Raw genomic sequence first — 7,817 nt, 5'->3', positions numbered from 1 at the left:
GTGTAAATAGGTGTGAATTATTAGATAGAGCTTGCAGGCTATGAGACGAGTACAGAGTCTCGAAATGATTTCAAAGTTTCATGAATAATATTAATGACACGTATATTTTTTGAATATACGTGTCATTGATTGAATTAAAGGAAAACTTTATCTTGTTAGATAAATTCACAACTACAAAGAAAAATCTTGTTTTGTTTTGTAAATTTATATGAATCAGTATCAGTTAGATCAGTTTTATAATTGTTCTGCTTTTTAGTGATTGAAACTGCAGATGACGATGCACTACGTAAAATTTGTTTGGATACTCCAATAGAGTTTGTAATTTTGGAATGTGGCCACATGGCATGTTGTATTCAGTGTTGAAAACAAATGTTGCAATATCCAATATGTAGACGGTAATTGTTGTAGGATCTCTTGTCAAATTTTTTGTAATAAAATTTGCTTCCTTGCATATAGCTATGAATCATGGTAAAGCTATTAACGCTTTGGCTTCTGTATAGGTAAGCACAAACAAACATGGAATGTTTGATAATTTTTATTAATATTTTATAGGATGAAGGAGGATACTGTGAGCCACATGATCCAGAGGTGCCGGCACTTTTGATTGGTGCAGTACCAGTGTTCTGTCATCAGGGAGGATCTAATTTAATGACAGCTGGTTTCGATATGGAAAATACACTGTCTTTTCGTCTTGCGCATTCTATGGTTGCAGTTATTTGTAATTTGAAACAGAAGCATTTTTAAAAGCGATCCTATTCCAATTTTATTAATTTTATTCGTAAAGTGATTTGCTCATTAATATATGACACGGGTCACATCATTCACTTTAAACAAGAATTTGAATATTTCTATACTTTCAGTAATTTAAGAAATATAGCATAATAAAAGCGAAAATATTTGATAAAATATTATTCGATAAACATGAAACTTCAGAAACTCATTTGTTATTTTATTTTTTAGATTTCATGTGAAGCACAGTGAAAAATCCAATAGTATACACCAATAGCCGGGTCGTCCACGACAGGCACGTGGGCAAGTGCCAGTGGAGGCATCCGCCTGCTACCGAGATCTACCGCTGCAATTGATTATCAGTATTCGAGGTGAATAGCTTTATTATTTTTTTTTTCTTCATTCTTGATTATCTGATTCATTTGATAACACGCTCTTTGGATGGTTTTCAGATCAACGGCAACGTCAACAAAATCTATTGTCAAAACGATGAGTACGGCTGCCATCTGATTGTTTACTTCAGACAACGTCTCCTGCATCAGCGTCAGGACTTCGGTCGTTTCCTATCGAGTTCAGCTACTTGCTGCCAAAAATCGAGAGCATTCCTGGAATCCCAGAGAAACCGCTCTCGGATCTCGGACGTTTGTCGTATCACTCGTTCTGGAAGAGCGTCATTCTTGAGTACCTCGATTCTCATCGCGAGGTCAAGGAGCTTTAGATCGCTGAGATCACAAAGGTAAGAGATACTAGAATTACTCATTGATCAGTGAACAAATTATTTATCTTTGCTGCGTGTTGCTGCAGGAAAAGGGTTTTTCTGGTCACGACATCGCCACGGTAATGCAGCTATTGGCTTATTTTCTGTGTCACGTTCCGAACGGTCCCAAAAGTGGTAAGCATGTCGCCTGGCGCATGATGATGCTCACACGGCTAAGGTGTGCAAGCAGAGCACCCAGCTGAAGCCGGATTGTCTGCCCTCAATACCATTGCTCACGCAAGTATCCAACGCCTAAGTACCAGTCTCCCGAGGAGAAAGACACAAGTTCGGAATCGGCATCACTGGTACTGATGAACCAGCCACCACCATGTGTCAGCACACCCGTAGTCACGATGCCGGAAAAGATTCTGCGAGTTAAGATTCGTAAGAAGATCCGCGGGCGAAAAATAGGTGGTGCACGCAGGCAGATTTTACCCATGAAGCATAAGACGTTGCCGCAGCAGAGGACAAAGCTGCTGAAAAAGAAAGAACTACAAGACGTGGATAAGATCTCGGGACACGTCGCGGGCACCGAACAGGACATTAAGGGCGATACTCTAAACGAATCCAAGAGCATCGTAACGACGCCCAAAACTACGCGAAAGGGGCCTGAAACTACACCTAGAAGTGCTTCAAACTCCAGCATTTTACCTAAGACGCTGACAAGGTGCAACTCCAACTCTAACGTTACCGCGAGTACTCCGACGACTCCTCTCTTGTTGTCGTCTAGACGAAACGTAGGAACAGCGATGAAGACCCCAGCGGCAACGGCAAGCATAGCAATAAAAACGACGAGTTGAGATTGTTAGTAGCAGGAAGAGAACTTGAGTCGTGACTTGACGACGGAGAAGGAAAATAATCGGTAGAAAGAGACAGTAAAGTGAAGGAAAGCGCGAGATTGAAAGAGCGAGAAGCTGCTGCAGCTGTAGAAGTAGGAGTTGCCAAGGTAATAGCCCTCTCAAAGTTAACAAGCAAAGGAAGCTGGACGACATACTGGTGAAAGTCTCGAATTTAAAGTCTAATTTCACGCCAGTGCGACAAGTCCGCGAGAAAAGATGATTCAGCTGAAGCACTACACCCGCCCTGTCGGTATAATCTGTCAAGCACATAGCGCCGACTATAGAGCTGTAAATTTAGTCGCTCTTTAACCTCGAGCCTACAGAGCATATATAGAGCAAAATTGTTTTTTTCGGGCTGGCCCTGATCAAGTTCATTTGGACGTCTAGCTTCGCTGCTTACAGGGATCCTTGAAGGTATTTAATTGATGTGTATGAGGGAAGTGAGGGACCGGCGCCTAGAAAAAAAGACACAGGTGATAGCAAATACAAAGGTTGGTATTCGAAAATGTACACGCGATAGTATGATTTTACATAAAATTATATAACTGTAACTCTCATTGCAGGGGAATCAATTTAAATAGGATACGATTTTTTATCCGAACAGAGGTTATGTCAGCGTGCGTCAGCCATGAAGAGTGTTTGGAGGGTCGTCGCCTAGTATATCGCTACAGTAGACAAGAGTAATACAATTTACGATGAAAATTTAATGTACAGATCTTCAGAAATAGATGAGCATTTTATAAGACAGTATACCTAGATTAGCTAGGTAGAGTGTACTTCAAGGTAAGAGATACTTCTGGTCTCCGTCCGAATAACTCGTTGATCAGTGACAAAATTATATATCTTCGCTGTTAAGACTTCAGAAATTTATTTGTATCTTTATCTTTTAGATTTCATGTTAAGTATGGTAAAAGGTCTAGTCGAAGCTGTTCTGTTGACTTTTGATGGCTTGGATCTGGCTTTTAAGAACTTCACGATGACAACCGTGGCGATGTGCCTGGTCTAGCATACTGAGCGCAAATTGACTCACATCATGGTCTTTAACGAGCTGTATAACATCAAGACCGTGGCAGAGATTCAGGAGGTTCGACACTCTTTCGCCATGTGTCTCATCGAGGACAATATCATAGCACACATTTTCGTTTCAAACCTGCACGTCAAAGTAATTAATTAGTCACATAGGGCTAAGCTTTCTGGCGATGGAAGGTTTCGTCTTTTCCACGGACATGGATATAATGTGGCAGATGACTCAGCTAAAGCACTAAGCTTGCCCTGTCTACGACCTGCTGGCACCGTAGTCGGTCAAGCACATAGCATCGAGCTGCAACCTTGAGCCTAAAGAGCACACGAGTAGAGTTTGTTTTTCGTGTCGACCATGCTCAAGTTCATTTGGACGTCTAGCAGCGCTGCTTACACGGATCCTCAGAGCCCAGCTCCAAGAGACCGTTACCTAGAATAATAACTACAGAAGATTGGTACTCGAAAACGTATACGCGATAGTATGATTATGAATATAAAATTATATAAGTATAACTCTTATTGCAGGTGCGTCGAAGCCCAAAGCAAGAGGCAATGCAAACAGAGCAATAATCTTTCGCCATCGAAGAGTTGTTTCATCCAAAGAATCAAACCAATTCTGATATATCCATTCAATATGTACAGCAGAGTAGTAAAAGTACAAAAATAATAAGTTTGAGGTATCTGTTTTACTAGGTGTGTAGTGTGAAAGTATGCTGAGGTGAAGATGGGTTAAGCGAGAGTGAGCAAGTGTGTGCGTGTGCGTGACTGTGTATACGATGTTTATGTGTTTATGCGTTTTCGAATTCGAAAAAGTAATCTTTAGCTAGTTTCTTGAATACTGCGATGGATGTAGTGTTACGGAGGTGTGATGGCAGGTTGTTCCATAGGTATGAGGCGCTGATATGAAACGAATTTCTCAGCGTCTCCGTCGCAAAAGTAGGGATATCCAGAGGAGTCACCTCCCCCCTAACAGGCCGGAGTGCTACGCCAAAGTCGAAGTAGGCCAGTACGTATGATGGTACGGCAGTGTTTTACTTTTACTTTTACCTTACAAACTAGTTTTCGGGAAATATATGACACTTTCGCACAGCTTATCAGGAGCAAAAAGAGTGTATTTTTTTGTTGGATATGGAATAGTAGTATATTGGGTACGAAGGGCGTAAAGTGATGTTTTTTCAGACCGAGTTTGTAGTTTGCAGTATGAGTCCACACGAGTCCAAAAAATCTACTTAGCCCTTGATGCACATATAGTTCCTGTAACGCATGTATTCATTTATCCGTTTTTTGTTCGGCATATTAAGCGGTGCTGATTTGAACAAGCGCGTGGTTTTCTGGTTAACTTTTCACAACCAAAGTGGCCAATTCACCAATAATTTGCCAATTTTTTTGGCCAATGATCGTTTAAAGGTTTTGTCAACAAAAAAGGGCAAACGCTTTGACAGTTTTGTGTTATGTTTATATCTTGGAAGCGTGTTTTGTAGTTCTTTGTGCGTACATGTAAATCTTGCTTCGAGATATTATTATATAGTATAACATTATTATATAATTATTATATAATCTCGGTTCGAAATTCAGGCAATATGCTGCGTCGTTTTCGGTACGTTGATAAGCATATCGGTTACAGGACACTGGTGTCTAGGTATCTAGAAATTGCTGATGGAGGAGTTCAGGTAGTTCGCACCGTGGTTTTTGGTTATCTATACCTAGTTTTTACATTTATACATCAAAAGCTACGAAGCGCATATATAAGGACCTCATCATCGATGACCTTACCGCACCTGGATACTAGACATTGTCGAGATTCACAGCAGCTTACGAAAAGCGAATTACCTGGACCTCGTCATTGGTGTCCCTATACATCTAGAGACCGTCAATGACTAATACGGGCTTATGTGCATTAAAATTCTCATATCACATTACCTAGATCCCGCCATCGGCGACCACAAACATTTTGAACAGAACCTACAACCATTTTATTTACACCTCGTAATTTAAATAACTTTACAGTACATTTCAAATGAATAAGAGTCATTCTACTCTCGTAATCATGGATTATAGAAAACACGTAATTATCAGTTTTATATCTTTTGCTGCAAAAATCAATAGTTAAGTCGCTTGGGATTTCTGTAGCATATAGCTCTTAACATGACCCGCAACATTTTTTTTGTAAGTTTATACTATTTAGTTTTCCAGGTATATTTTTTTTTTAAAGTCGCCTTCATTTTTGCCCCGGAAAAAACGGGCGATCCCGACCATCAAGCGGAAAAAAGTTGGTAATTTTATGCTCTTTTAGATGCAATTGATTCGGATTAATTGTATATACGGTATCATTAAAAAAACCGCTGCCAATTCTTTGGCACGTAGCTTCCTTCAACATTATGTATCGCTTTAATATTTGAATTGTTTTTACTTCATATATAATTCTAAAAAGTTTTTGTACTTTTTCATTTGATAGATAAAATTATTTCGAATCAATTATATATACATAATCAATATAAATCAAGTATTTTTAGAAAATGTCCATATGGATGTGTGTGTGTGTGCGTGTGTGTATATGTATACCGTAATATTTCTGAAAATACTTGGTCAATATTAATAAAATTTGATAAGTATATCTATTTTTGGATTCTGAATTCGGGAAAAGCAGTTATTTTTTATTTTGCTAACTAGTTTTCGTTCGAATCACCAAATTAAATTTTAAAGCATTTGACTACATTGTTTTGCAGATATAAATGATCACAAAATTTTCAAAAAAAATTCAAACCTTGATATTTTAACAGCCATAGGGGTTTGAAAGCTGCGCAATGAACTTAGCCAAACCACATAAAATATCTACCTTTTCCCAAAATCTCAAGTATAATAAGGCCTTTTTACGTCCGTTATCAAGACACAAAAAAAATATTTTTTTTCAGTTTTCGATTTATTACTAAGAAAATAAGTAGTCAAATCACTTGAAATTTTAATGGGATATAGTTTGACACGTGACCCATCAACATGATTTTTTTCGTGAGGTTATGATGTTTAGTTTAAGAGATATGAATTAAAAATATCACCTTTTTCATCTTATCTGCCGAACTGAGCGGTCGATCCCGAAGACCAAACGGGAAAAAGTAGGTAATTTTATGCTCTTTGAGATGCAATTGATTTGGATTAATTGTATAAAAGCAATCATTAAAAAAAAACGCAAAATAGTGTTTTTGAAAAATCAAAAAATGGCCATAAAACGAAAACTAGTTAGCAAAATAAAAAATAACTGCTTTTCCCGAATTCAGAATCCAAAAATAGATATACTTATCAAATTTTATTGATATTGACCAAGTAGTTTCAGAAATATTACGGTATACACACACAACACACACACGCATCCATACAGACATTTTCTAAAAACACATGATTCCAACTCCACACACTTCAAAATGGATTCTAACCTGTTTTTGACGAAGTCGAAAATTTTACTATTACAAAGCTTCCTCTAGGAGGAAGCAAAAATCCTACAAGAAATGCCCCGATAGGAATCGCATTTTATTATATTATATTGTTCATAACTGATAGAAACGTAGAGCAACAAACTCGCATATCGTCACGCTTTTACACTGTTCGTTAGGTAACGCTTAACATATTTTAAAAGTCGCACAAGATTAGAAATCATTAATGTCTGCTCAAATAATTTATTTATAATAAACAAGCATAAGACAAAGCAATAATATGCTTTGATTTTTATTCGCTACGCTCGTGCGTATAAAATATTGTACGATACTCGAGTCGTATGTTCACTTTCCGGAACGGCGTAAGCACTAGACTACTGAATTCTCATACTTTAATTATTTATTTATTTCTTAAATTATTTTTCTTTTGTTAAAAGGTTTTCTCCTTTTTTGAACTATGGAAATTATATTGTATGATAATAATATATTGTGAAAAAAATACACAGATAAATTTATGTACAAAATAAATATTAAATTTTCTTGCTGGTATATAATTATCATACGTTATAATATTCACAATAGTTTCACATTATCCACGGTGATTTTATTTTTCAGATCGCTAAAGAATGCAAGTTGAAAGAAGGTAAGGTTTTACGAGACAAATTGAAAAATTTGTGGAACTGTCAGTGTTCTGTATTGAAATCGTTAGTGACCGAACTTTTAGCTGTTAAAACATCTGAAGTTCGAGTTGCTAACGAAGTACATGGCATTGAGAAAAGTCTTCAGAAAGTTATGATTGAAGAAAGTAAACCTACATTTTCTTTTGAAAAAGTCAATGTTAAGGGTGACGGAAATTGCCTATTCCGTGCTTTTGCGAAACATTTGTTCAATGATGAATCCCGTCATTATGAAGTACGGAAAAAAATTGTTAAATATACTATTAATAATTGGGCAAGCCATGTTGAGCATCTTAGATATACGTGCGTTGATCAGGTTTACGAAGACGCCAACGATTATGAAAAAATCATGGGAAGGGATGGAGAGCAC

The 7,817-nt window shown here is 37.5% G+C and overlaps 1 long non-coding RNA gene across 1 annotated transcript; it reads left to right on the top strand.

Annotated features, from left to right (window-relative positions):
• The first annotated feature begins 957 nt into the window (after positions 1-957).
• On the top strand, positions 958-4,244 carry LOC116417315. Its single transcript, XR_004227608.1, has 6 exons — positions 958-1,100; positions 1,182-1,465; positions 1,534-2,816; positions 2,889-3,108; positions 3,216-3,800; positions 3,871-4,244. It is a non-coding gene; the product is annotated as an uncharacterized LOC116417315 (long non-coding RNA).
• Positions 4,245-7,817: the final 3,573 nt, after the last annotated feature.

This window comes from Nasonia vitripennis (genome assembly GCF_009193385.2).
Source record: "Nasonia vitripennis strain AsymCx chromosome 4 unlocalized genomic scaffold, Nvit_psr_1.1 chr4_random0007, whole genome shotgun sequence".
NCBI classification, from domain to species: Eukaryota; Metazoa; Arthropoda; class Insecta; order Hymenoptera; family Pteromalidae; genus Nasonia; species Nasonia vitripennis.
Note: the sequence above shows the minus strand (reverse complement) of the source record. Positions and strands in the feature narration are given on the sequence as shown.